General features: G+C 49.2%; 1 protein-coding gene across 1 annotated transcript in view; it reads left to right on the plus strand.

Moving 5' to 3' along the window:
* The first annotated feature begins 4,773 nt into the window (after positions 1–4,773).
* Positions 4,774–12,480, plus strand: part of LITAF (lipopolysaccharide induced TNF factor) — a 32,243-nt gene continuing 24,536 nt past the window's right edge. The window contains exon 1 of the mRNA XM_081840143.1: positions 4,774–4,923. The gene's annotated coding sequence lies outside the window, so the exon portion shown is untranslated. The remainder of the gene's footprint in view (positions 4,924–12,480) is intronic.

Raw genomic sequence — 12,480 nt, forward strand, 5'->3', positions numbered from 1 at the left:
GGTGGAACAGCTCTGTCTTGCAGGCCCTGCGGAAAGATGTCAAGTCCCGCAGGGCCCTAGTCTCTTGTGACAGAGCGTTCCACCAGATCGGGGCCACAGCCGAAAAAGCCCTGGCTCTGGTTGAGGCCAGCCTAACCTCCCTGTGACCCGGGACCTCCAAGACGGTTTTATTTGAAGACCGTATTTGAAGGTCCTCCATGGGACATACCAGGAGAGGCGGTCCCATAGGTACGGGGGTCCTAGGCTGTATAGGGCTTTAAAGGTTAAAACCAGCACCTTGAACCTGATCCTGTACTCCACTGGGAGCCAGTGCAGCTGGTATAGCACCGGGTGAATGTGATCCTGCGGCAAGGACCCCGTAAGGAGTCTTGCTGCGGCATTCTGCACCCGCTGGAGTTTCTGGGTCAGTCTCAAGGGCAGCCCCACGTAAAGCGAGTTACAGGCTTCCCTTTGGAAGTTGGTCCATCTCGCTCAGTGTTACCTACACTGAATGTCAGCAGCTCTCCAGGTTTTCAGGCAGGGTACCCCACCAGTAGATGCCTTTAGGGGGGGAAACCTAGGATCTTCTGTCTCCAAAGCAGGAGGGTCGTAGTGAGGCTCAGAGGAAGAAATGAACGTTGCAACAAATAAAAATGCATGTGCGGAGCATTCCTAACCATGTCTCCTCACTGGGATTTACTCCCAGGTAAATAAGGTTACGATTAGAGCTGAAATGAAGCAGGCCTTTTGCTAGATCCACAAAGGATGAGGGCTGGGCTTCAGCCAGCTCACCAAAGCAGATCCTCCTCTGCCTCATCTCTGGAGCTGAACTGACCTCTGCTGGTCTCTGAAAGTATTAAAAGAATCCCAGCCCCACGACAGACACCTATGCAAATCTTCTTTTCAATCCACTTTGCAGCCCAGGTTTTTCTGCAGAGGTTGGGTCATGCATCTGTCTTGAAAGCTTCAGTTGAGATTCCTGCATTTTAGGGGGCTGGACTGGATGACCCTTGGGGTCCCTTTAAAATTCTGTTCCCATAGAAACCTAGGAAGTCAGACCAATGTGGTCCACCCTCCTGAGTGTCATCTATAGTGACCAGCAGTGGTTCTCTGTGGTTTCTGCCAGAGGTCTCTAACCTGGATTTGCCACTGCGGAATGAACCTGGGACCGTCTGCATGTCTCCACTGCTCCACTGCTCCACTGCTCCACTGCATGTCTCCACTGCTCCACTCCACTGCAGGTCTCCACTGCTCCACTCCACTGCAGGTCTCCACTGCTGAGCTATGGCCCATCCCCATTTAAGCCCCACTGGGCTCAATGGGGCTTGGACTACTGTAATGCGCTCTACGTGGGGCTACCTTTGAAGGTGACTCGGAAACTGCAATTAATCCAGAATGCAGCAGCTAGACTGGTGACTGGGAGTGATCGCCGGGACCACATAACACCAGTCTTGAAAGACCTACATTGGCTCCCAGTACGTTTCTGAGCACAATTCAAAGTATTTGCGCTGACCTTGAAAGCCCTAAATGGCCTCGGCCCAGTAGACCTGAAGGAGCGTCTCCACCCCCATCATCCAGCCCGGACACTGAGGTCCAGCTCTGAGGGCCTTCTGGAGGTTCCCTCACTAATAAACAACTATTTTACTTTTAAAAGACAACTGAAGGTGGCCCTGTTTAGGTAAGTTTTTAATGTCTGATGCTGTATTCAAAACAAAATAAAAAGATTCCTTCCAGTAGCACCTTAAAGACCAACTAAGTTAGTTCTTGGTATGAGCTTTCGTGTGCATGCACACTTCTTCAGATACACGTGTTGTTGTGAGGTTTAAAAAGTGGGGCGCTTGAGAGGAAGGGCAAGAGAAAAATGTAACGATAAGATTATAGAGAGAGAAGCCAGGGCGACCTCTCAGCCTAAGCTCCTCAAATACTTCTGGACCCTGTAGTTTACTCCTCAGAATTACAAACCCCAGCACCCTTTAAAGTACCAAAGTGTCTAGGATTCCTTGAGGGAGAAATCATATGCTTTAAAGGTTTGGTGTGTAGGCTCCTTGCAGGCAGAGACCTGTGTTCTCGAAGCACACACTGCATATACACAATGCTGGTGCTTGGCGATTTTGTTTTGTTTCTTATAATGTTTATTAAATTTTCCATTTTACAATTTAGACAATCCATTGAAACATCCTTAAAATATCAAAAACTTCCCTTCTTCTCTTTCCCTGGTTCATTTTGCATAACATAAATCCCTGCATATTTTATATAAACTAAATCATTCAGTATTCCATTATTACATCCACCAAAACTTATTTACACTGTTGAATTTATCTTAATGCTGCCAGCATTTTCAAGTGTACACAATCTCCCCCCCATATATCCAATAAACATTTTCCAATCTTCTTTAAACATATGTTCTTGTTCTCTTATTCTGTATGTTAGTTCCAGTTCCACAAGCTGCACATATTCCAACAATTTAAGTTACCATTCTTCTTTAGTTGGGACCTCGCTCGTTTCTCGTTTTTGGGCTAACAAAACGCGGCCTGCAGTAGTGGCATACATAAATAACCTTTTTGACACCTGTCAATTTCCATTTAAACATTTCCCCCCGCAATTCATTAGTGATTTTGTACCCTAGACAAGGCTAACCACTGATACATCCACACCCAATTGCTAACGAGACTCAATCTCAGGGTCATGGGTTCAAGCAAAAGATTCCTGCATTGAAGGGGGTTGGACTAGATGCTCTCATGGTCCCTTCCAACTCTACAGTTCTGTGATTATATCAGTGCTGGATTAAACCCTGGGGAGGCCCCTAGGCTGTCAAAATCTTGGGGGGTGGGCCTCACAAATTATCTCCTAAGACATTTTTTATTTTACCAACCAACAATTGCAATAAATCAATTTAGATCCATTGTTGCAGGGCTGCTGAAAGGTGTGGGGCCCATAGGCCAGGGCCTACTTTGCCTACTCAGTAATCCGGCACTGGATTCTATGGAAAACGGCAAGCACGAAAGTAAAAATCTCTTGGCTTATTTTAAATGACCAGCGTAAGAAATACAACAAACACATGTGGAATCTAGACACATATTTTTTTAAAAAGCGCTGTGAAAATGCTTTTTTTTAAAAAGCGTTTTGAAAAATATGTTGAATTTGCCATAAGCTCACCATCGCCATCTAGTGTCACATTTGTATAATGCACTTAAAACGTTATATTCGCTACAGCTAGAAACAGAAGTGTAGATGCCTGTCTCAAAAGCCAATTCAAAGTGTTGGTGCTCACCTTTAAAGCCCTAAACGGCCTCGGTCCAGTATATCTGAAGGAGCATCTCCTCCCCCATTGTTCTGCCCGGACACTGAGGTCCAGCACCGAGGGCCTTCTGGCGGTTCCCTCACTGCGAGAAGCCAAGTTACAGCGAACCAGGCAGAGGGCCTTCTTGGTAGTGGCACCCGCCCTGTGGAACGCCTTTCCCATCAGATGTCAAAGAGAAAAACAACTACCAGACTTTTAGAAGACATCTGAAGGCAGCCCTGTTTAGGGAAGCTTTTAATGTTTGATGCATTACTGTATTTTAATATTTTGTTGGAAGCCGCCCAGAGTGGCTGGGGAAACCCAGCCAGATGGGCAGGGTATAAATAAATTATTATTATTATTATTATTATTATTATTATTATTATTATTATTACAGTGGTACCTTGGGTTACCTACGCTTCAGGTTACAGACTCCGCTAACCCAGAAATAGTACCTCGGGTTAAGAACTTTGCTTCAGGATAAGAACAGAAATCGGGCTCTGGCGGCGTGGCGGCAGCAGGAGGCCCCATTAGCTAAAATGGTGCTTCAGGTTAAGAACAGTTTCAGGTTAAGAATGGACCTCCGGAACGAATTAAGTACCGGTACTTAACCCGAGGTACCACTGTGTTGTTGTTGTTGTTGTTGTTATAGCACGTTTTCCAGCACACAAATCATCGGGGTTCATGGGCTGATCCCGCGGTTGTGTTCTTAAAATTTAAGTCTCTTAACAGTTCCAGGGGCCAGTGGCGTAGCGTGGGTTGTCAGCACCCGGGGCAAGGCAAAGTAATTTGCGCCCCCTAACCCATGGATTTGCGCCCCCTAACCCATGGATTTGCGCCCCCTAACCCATGGATTTGCACCCCCTAACCCGTGGATTTGCGCCCCCTAAACCTAACCCCCAGATGTTGCGCCCGGTGTGGCCGGGCCCCCCCTGCACCCCCCACGCTACGCCACTGCCAGGGGCGCCAGCATCTCACTTTGCGCGCCCTTCCTTTGGCAAGAGCGGATGCTTGGATATATTTTCAGCTAATCCACAGCGGGCACAAGGAGAAGGGGACGAGGACGAGGACGAGATGGTTGGACAGTGTTCTCGAAGCTACCAGCATGAGTTTGACCAAACTGCGGGAGGCAGTGGGAGACAGGAGTGCCTGGTGTGCTCTGGTCCAGGGGGTTATAAAGAGTCGGACACGACTAAACGACTCAGCAACAACAACAACAATCCACAGCGAGTCAGAATTCCGAGGCAACGCGCCCTGGTCCGAAGGGCGCGCCAGGTTCCAAAGTGAGCCCCGATGGGACGGCGCCTCCACCGTCTAGCAGACTGCTCGAGGACCCCGCCAGCCCCAATCCGAGAAAGAAGCAAGCTCTCCCCGGGCCTGACTCCCGAGTAGACAAGTTTTGCAGGACCCCGTCCCCCCCCCCCCCGGCTGCCATCCTGCGCAAGGCAGCGGGCAGCCGATGCGCCCGCGCGGAGCCTAGCAAGCGGTAAGCCGTCGTGCGCTTTTCCTTCTCCACCGACGAAGGGGCGGGCCGGGGGCGGTCTCATCACCGGGTGTGGCTGGGCGCCGCCCCCCCACGAAGGCTCCCAAAACCTCCCGGCGCTTCCTCGACGGCCCAACAAACCCAGCGGACACAGCAGAGGAGCTCCACCCAACTAGGGCAGGTAAGTTCAGACGTGGCGGCCGCCAACGCAGCTCTGCGTCTCTCTCTCTCCGCTCCCTAACGAAACTGCAGCATCTTCCTGGGCTCGCTTTCTGCCAAGTTCTGTCCCTGGGGGGTCCCGTGGGTTTGGGGCAGGTGGGTCGGAGCAGCCTCAGCGACAAAGCCCCCTAGACGGGAGTGGCCGTAAAAAGCTGCGTCAGGGAGGTTTCTTCGCCGAAGCTTCAAGGCGCGTCGAGGAGTCCCAAGCTTGGGGGTGAGGAGGACGCGGAGGAGAAGAGGCTTGCAGAGATGAAATTGATGGAGGGGGGGTGTTGGGGGGGGTGAGGGGGTCTCTAAATGTGGAAGACAAGACAAGTCCGCGCACCCGGACCAGGGCGGGGTTGGACTCCGCGTTTGGGTACTTCGAGGCAGCATCCCCCGTCGGGTTTTTCAGAGCTGGGGCAGAGAAACTCGATCCTTTCCTAGCTTTCTGCGGAATGGGACCCACCTGGAAGTTGCCAAACTGAGTCCGCTGGGAGTTTTACCCAAAAGACATGCAGGGACCCAAATTGGCAGCTCGAGGTGATTGGGGTTTTTTTTTCCTGTTTTGTTTCCCAATTTAGGAGGGCGGTTGGGGGCGACTTTGGGGGCTCCTCCCAAGCCCAGCAGTGGCAGATGGGGTCGAGTGTGTTTGTGTGTCTAGGCTGCTAGCCTCTCCTCCAATTTTGCATCTGGTCAAGGATGCCAGATGGCCAGGCGGTTTGCGAGGAGCTTCTGGGGGCAGCGAGGAGTTCATTAAAGGGAATAATGAGAGCCTGACCTCAACCTTTCAGTGGCTCTCCTTTGGCCAGGCTCTGGGATCCTCAGCAGGGGTTGGAGGGGGGGGGTGTGAAACGAAGATTGACAGGTGAACTCCTCTCTCTCTCTCTCTTTCTTGGGGAAGACGCTCTGCTTTCTCTCCAGCAACAAGGGGAAGGGGGAGATTGTGAAACTAAGCTCTGATACGCAATAGCTCCGGGGCTCTGCTGGATTTGGCAGCCCTGGCCCCGTGTGGCGTTGCAATATGTGGTGTATAGAGTGCACTTGGCTTCTTCTCAACGGGTGACTCTCCTCTTGGCTAACGTTCTCCATGTTTCCGAGCAAAGGAAGCTGCCTGTTTAGAAACCAAGGCTGCCCACGCACCACGTCTTTAAAGCACGCACACACACACACCCAAGAAAAGAACCATGGGAACTGTAGTTTGTTCAGGGTGCTGGGAGTTGTAGTTCTAGGAGGGGTAAGCTACAGTTCCCAGGATTTGGGGGTAGGGAGCTGCTTTAAATGTATGAAATGTACACATCTAAATGGACCATTGATCCATCTGACTCCATACTGTCAATTGACAGTGGCTCCCTGGTGTTTTCAAGGCAATTCATGGGCAGAGTTAACCTGTGGAACTCCCGGCCACAGGAGGCAGTCATGGCCAGCAACCTTGATGGCTTTAAAAAGAGATGAATTCATGAAGGAGAGGGCTGTTGGTGGCTACTAGCCAGGATGCCTGACCTGCTGGGAGCCTGAGGGCCCCATTCCTGCCTCTCTCCACCTGGCCCAGGGCGGGGTCTGGAAGGCTTCATAAGAACTACTGCTGCTGCTGCTGCTGCTGCCCGGCAAGGACTGGAGTATTTTGGGGGAAAGTTTTGCCGGGAGTTTTTGCTGTTATTGATATGAGGTTTTTGTATCTTTATGTAGAAATTGTTCAGTTTGGTTATGTAGTTTTTTGACGTGTTCAGCTTGGCTTTCACCTTGAACTTAGCCTGATCTTTTATGCCCCTTCCTTCCTCCCCTTTTTATGAAGATTCCCCGCTCTGGGATCCCACAGCTAATTCTCCCCTGGTCTCCACACTGGCCCAAATAGGACTAACTTAGCCAGCTAGGCCTGGTGATCATCTAATGTTTATTGGATGGATTTCTCCCCTAAATTGATTTTTGAATTCTGAATTTATTGTTATTCACGTTTTATACTGTATTTTATGCTGTTTTTTGTTGCATCAATTAAGTGTTTTAAATTTGTTGTTAGCCACCCTGAGTCTGGTTTTCTGAACCGGGAAGGGCGGGGTATAAATAAAAATTTATTATTATTTATTATTATTTATTTTTATGACTACTTTGCTGTGTATGTAACTATGAAAATCTTTTCGTATTGTAAGCCGCCTTGAGCATTGTTTTAACTGTGGAAAGGCGGCATATAAATAAAATGATGACGATGATGATGATGAAGATGATGCCTGTGCTTCCTCCCCCATTGGAGACCGCAATGTTTCTGAATCCTAGCTGCTGGAAAGCACAGGAGGGGGGAGTGTTGCTCTTGGGATCAGATCCTGCCTTGGGTTTCCCGCAGGCATCTGGTTGGCCACTGTGAGAACAGGATGCTGGGCTAGATGAGCCATTGGCCTGATCCAGCACACTCTTCTTACATAGGGGTCCAGTGATCACACCTGGGACCTTCTGTGTGCAAACCAACCTATGTGCTACACAGTGTTAGAAACTTGGATATATAACCTAGGTGCCAAATGGCTCCTGAAACCAGGGTTATAGTCGCCAAAACGGAATGTCTAGATGCCATTTTGGGGCCAAGGGAACTTTTCGATTCCTGAAATTCGTTCTGATTGTGCAGATAAAACAGAACTGATAGAATTCTACAGGATGAGGAATTAGTGTATGAAAATGGTCCAGATCCAAGGATCCCCAGGCATGCACCTCCAGACGGTGGAGAGACGTCAGGCACCATCCTTGTACTCGGGCATCTCCACTTGGTTGCAAGTGGCCGAAAGCCAGGTGCAAAATGCTCCTGGCAAATTTTGAATGCTGCTGCTCTGGCCTTTAGCCCAAGGTTGAAATTCACATTGATGAGCAGAAGCTGAGCAACGAAGGAACCCGTTTTCTTGAAGCACAGCCTCTTCCCCATTGTAATTCTTGTCAGTTTCCCCCCGTTTGTGGGCTGAGGGAAGGGTCCTGCTCCTTGGAAAAGCAACCCCCAAATAAGTATGGGCAGAGGGAAGCTGAGTCATATGTAATTTCCGAAAGAGCCTTGTGCAACAGAAACCTTTTCTCCTGAGCTGCCTTTTGTAATCTCTTCCAAGCATTCGCGGTTGTGCTGCTGTGAATCGTTCCAGTTCCGTCCACCCCGTTTTTGTAACCAAGGTAGGCAGCAGGTGCCTTATGTTGTGAAAGACAGTTTTGTCCAGCCCTGGCTTGACTTGAGAAATGTCCAAATTCCGCGGGTCATCAGTTCAAGGGTGAAACAAAATCTGAATGCCTCTGGTTGCCAAACAGGCTGAACAGCTTAGGGTAGTGGCTCCCAAATGTTTTCATGCCGCCACCCCCTTGGTTCCGTAAACTCACCCCCAGTGCCCCTATAAAAAGCAGTACTGAAATTAGCAGTTTGCATGACCCATTAAGGAAGGTGATGTTATGGACTGGTTGGACGCAGAAGAAGGGTGGGGGCACCAGCTAGGGAACCCCCCAAGGGAAGAAGGCTCAGAGCCCGGGGAGTGTTGGTGGGACAACAATGTCATAAGAGGAAGAAGAGGAAGCTGACTTGGGGGGGGGCGGGAGTGTTGGAAGCTGAAAGGGTAACAGGGCTTAGTGAGCAGGAAAAGGCTGTGACAGAGAGCAGTCAAGGACCAGAGGCAGAAGTCAAAGCTGGAGAGGAGGGAGGCCAAAAGGCTGAGAAGATTCAGGCTGCTGAAGAAGCCATGGGGTCCCCTTCCCTGCTGTGGCCAGCTCTCCCAGTACCACCAGAGGTATGAAGAGGGAGAAGCAAAGACAGACATGCTAGCATAGTCTCAGATTGCTTGGGTGAAACCCTGGAGGAGGAGGAGCTTTAGGGAGCAATGGAAAGGCAGAGACCTTCAGTCCTCACAACTGTTTCATGAGGCTGAGATTTCCTGGGAAGAGATGCTGTGCTTCCTAGGCTTGAGCTGTTTTATTTCCTTGAATGAAGAACGAAGTTCACTGACGCTTTGTGAGTTACTGTTCAGCTGCTTCCGACACCCACCCTGACAGATAACAACACGATAAAATTTAAAGAAGTAAAAATAAATTGCAGGTTTATTCAAAATCCAAACTATTTATTGTAATTAATTCAACGAAATTAATGAACTTGATCCAGTGACACCAGCTTTTCAGTGTCTGGTAGTCTGTACATCCAGTGCCCCCCCCACTTGCCTCTTAGTCTGCCCCCCCCCACAAGTATTCCCGCTGCCCCCCAAGGGGTGGTACTACCCAGTTTGGAAACTTCTGGCTTAGAAAAAGGAAGGAAGGACTTGATGGGGGCTCCATGCAAAATTGGGATGCCTCCACCAAAATTAGCAGCTTGGAAGACATTCCAGGGAGGGTTTTTGAAAAATGAATCGGTTGCTAGTGAGTAGCGGTCATGAAAGTTGTTTGTTCTCAATAGCCTTTTTTTAAAAGGACATTCAAATCTTCCTGTTGCATATTCAAGGATGTGGCAATTTTTTGTGTCGCAAAGCGCAGAACAGTTTGAGAAAGTTTAGACGTCAATAACCAGATTGTATGTGTTAGCAAAGGATTGCTTCTCTGAACTTTATTTTTGGGTGGAACTTTTCCAGTACAGTGGTACCTCAGAATGAGAACAGAAATCGTGCTCTGCCGGCGCGGCAGCAGCAGGAGGCCCCATTAGCTAAAGTGGTGCTTCAGGTTAAGAACAGTTTCAGGTTAAGAACGGACCTCCAGAACGAATTAAGTACGTAACCAGAGGTACCACTGTACAGTGAGTGTGGACGGAACACAGCCTATGAAAAGCTGCAACAATTAAAAATGCAGCCAATTTAGCTTGGATACGGTAGAGCACTGAACTGCGAAACCTTCAAGCTGTAATTATTTTCGTTAGCCGGTTATCCAGATTCTGTAATGTTCTTGGTGAAAGGGGTGGGGGGCAGGAGCTTGGGACAGAGAGAGAGAGATAAAACTTTATTCGCATTTGCCAATGGCCACAGCAACAGTAAAACATTACAGTATATGCGGAAAAGGAAATTTGATATAAGAGCACAAATTAAAGTCCTGAATCAGCAGTCAGTTAATGGCCCTTATTCTGATTGCCCCTGCTATGAACCTAGCCACCTTTGCTGTTATCTGCTCATTTTGATCTGATAGAAGAAAGGACATGGTGGCAGTGGTTGAGCGCCCTGGGATGGTTAGTACGAGTGGGGCGATGATCTCGCTCCTCAGGTCTTTGTAGAGAGTGCAAGACAGGAGGACGTGTGCTGCTGTTTCGGTGCTACTGTCTCCACAGGGGCAAAGACGTTTCTCAAGTGGGATCTTTTGGAATTGACTGTCAAGTACCACAGATGGCAAAACATCCAGTCTTGTAAGTGTAAAAGCACGTCTGCATTTTGGGATAATACGTTTGTGCAGATATGGGGTTGGGACTGAGATGTAAGGTTGGCATATCTCATCTGTGGGCGGGAACACAGAGGGTGCTGCTTGAAACTGAGTCATGCCGTTGGCCCATCTATCTTAGTATTACCCGCACTGACTGGCAGCAGCTGTGCAGAGATTTTGGCCGGGGCCTCTTCCAAGCCCTTCCCGGAGATGTCGGGGATTAAACCCAGGACTTTCTGCCATGAATGCTTGAGTTGAGATTCTTGCATTTCAGGGGGTTGGACTAGATGACCCTCGGGTACCCCTTCCAACTCTACAGTTCTATGCTTCTTCATCGGAAACAGATGCTCTGCAGACCTACAGTTGGACACAACCAGCACTTGGAGTCCTGTTCCTTTTCTTTCTTGGGCTTGTCTTTTTGCTGCTGAGATTGGCATAGCTAGTTGAAGGCAAGCTCTGCCTGTGCCCAGCTTGGCCCCGAGTGGATCTGCTGTCATCTGAGACTCGGAGGCTATCCTGGCGCTTGTGCCAGTTCTGTGTTCGTTGATAGGCCTGCATTCATGCTGCTCTGAAAGCTCCTTTTGTGTCTTGGGCGCCTGGGATATTAATGCTGTTTTAAAAACAAGAATGATTCCCACCCCCGCTGCCGCCGCCGATCCACTTCCCGAAAATGAGCTTTCCCGGAAATGCGAGTGATAGGGAGCATGTTTGTGAGGGACGCAGCTAGGAGGGCATTGCCACTAATCAGCAGGGGCTGGGGTCCACATCCACAGCTGTGATTCCTTTGGGGGCATCTTAGGCAGTGTTAGAAATTAGCCAGGCGCCAGGTGCAATTGCGACCGTGCGGAGATCTCTGAATGCCAAGTTGGCAGTGGACATCTCCATTTGGCTGGCTCCTCCAGCTTTCTTTCTTTTTAAAATATTTTTTATTGATCAATTTCCACATAACAAATTATCAAACCATGCATTGTTTTTCCCCTCTCCCCCCCCCCCCAGGACTTCCCTCAGCTCCTCTCCCTGGTTTCCCTTCACATATTTTCTCTGCATATTATAAAATTGTACATATCCTTACCTGTCTATTCATCATATTATCACCCAATAAATTTGTGGATTTATTTAACCAGTGTGGTGTAGTGGTTAAGAGTGGTGGACTTATAATCTGGTGAACCGGGTTCGCTTCCCCACTCCTCCACATGCAGCTGCTGGGTGACCTTGGGCCAGTCACACTTCTCTGAAGTCTCTCAGCCCCACTCACCTAACAGACTGTTTGTTGTGGGTGAGGAAGGGAAAGGAGATTGTTAGCCGCTTTGAGACTCCTTAGGGTTGTGATAAAGCTGGATATCAAATCCAAATCCAAAACTCTGGATGTTTACTCAAAACCTACCAAGGAGTCCAATTCATTTTGTTGTCTTTTTAGATAGTTTGTAAAAAGTTCCCATTCCTCACAGTTGTCCTTGTCTCGCAACTTCTAAGTCAGTTTGACCAGTTCTACCTAATTCATCAATTTCTCTTGCCACTGTTCTTTTGTCGGGGTTTCCTCATTCTTCCATCCTTGTGCTATCAAGACTCTTGCTGTTGTTGTAGCATACATAAATAAATCCTTTGTTTATTTAATGGATTTAAAGAAGTCCTCCAGCTTTCTTAAGCGGGTCACCACAAGAGCTTACAACTTCCTTGACCGTTGGACCCGCTATGGGTCTTGTCCGCTCAATCTGCTGGAGCCTGTCTTCACATACAGAGGAGTCCCTAACTCAGTTAGGATTTGAGACCCATCAGCTCCCCTCACCTGGTTTAGCCAGCTAGTTGAAACCATGTGCAGTGGGGGGGGGGGGGCAAAGGAAGCAAACTACCTCAGAAGGAGCACGATGTGTCCCCTGTCAGAGGTACTACCTCTCCCCTAACACCCCATAAGAGCTTTAGTAAAGGTAAAGGGACCCCTGACCATTAGGTCCAGTCGTGGCCAACTCTGGGGTTGCGGTGCTCATCTCGCTTTACTGGCCGAGAGAGCCGGCGTACAGCTTCCGGGTCATGTGGCCAACATGACTAAGCCGCTTCTGGCGAACCAGAGCAGCGCACAGAAACACCGCTTACCTTCCCGCAGGAGCGGTACCTATTTATCTACTTGCACTTTTGGTGTGCTTCCGAACTGCTAGGTGGGCAGGAGCAGGGACCAAGCAACGGGAGCTCACCCCGTCGC

The sequence above is a fragment of the Podarcis erhardii genome (assembly GCF_964252035.2).
Source record: "Podarcis erhardii genome assembly, chromosome: 14".
NCBI classification, from domain to species: Eukaryota; Metazoa; Chordata; class Lepidosauria; order Squamata; family Lacertidae; genus Podarcis; species Podarcis erhardii.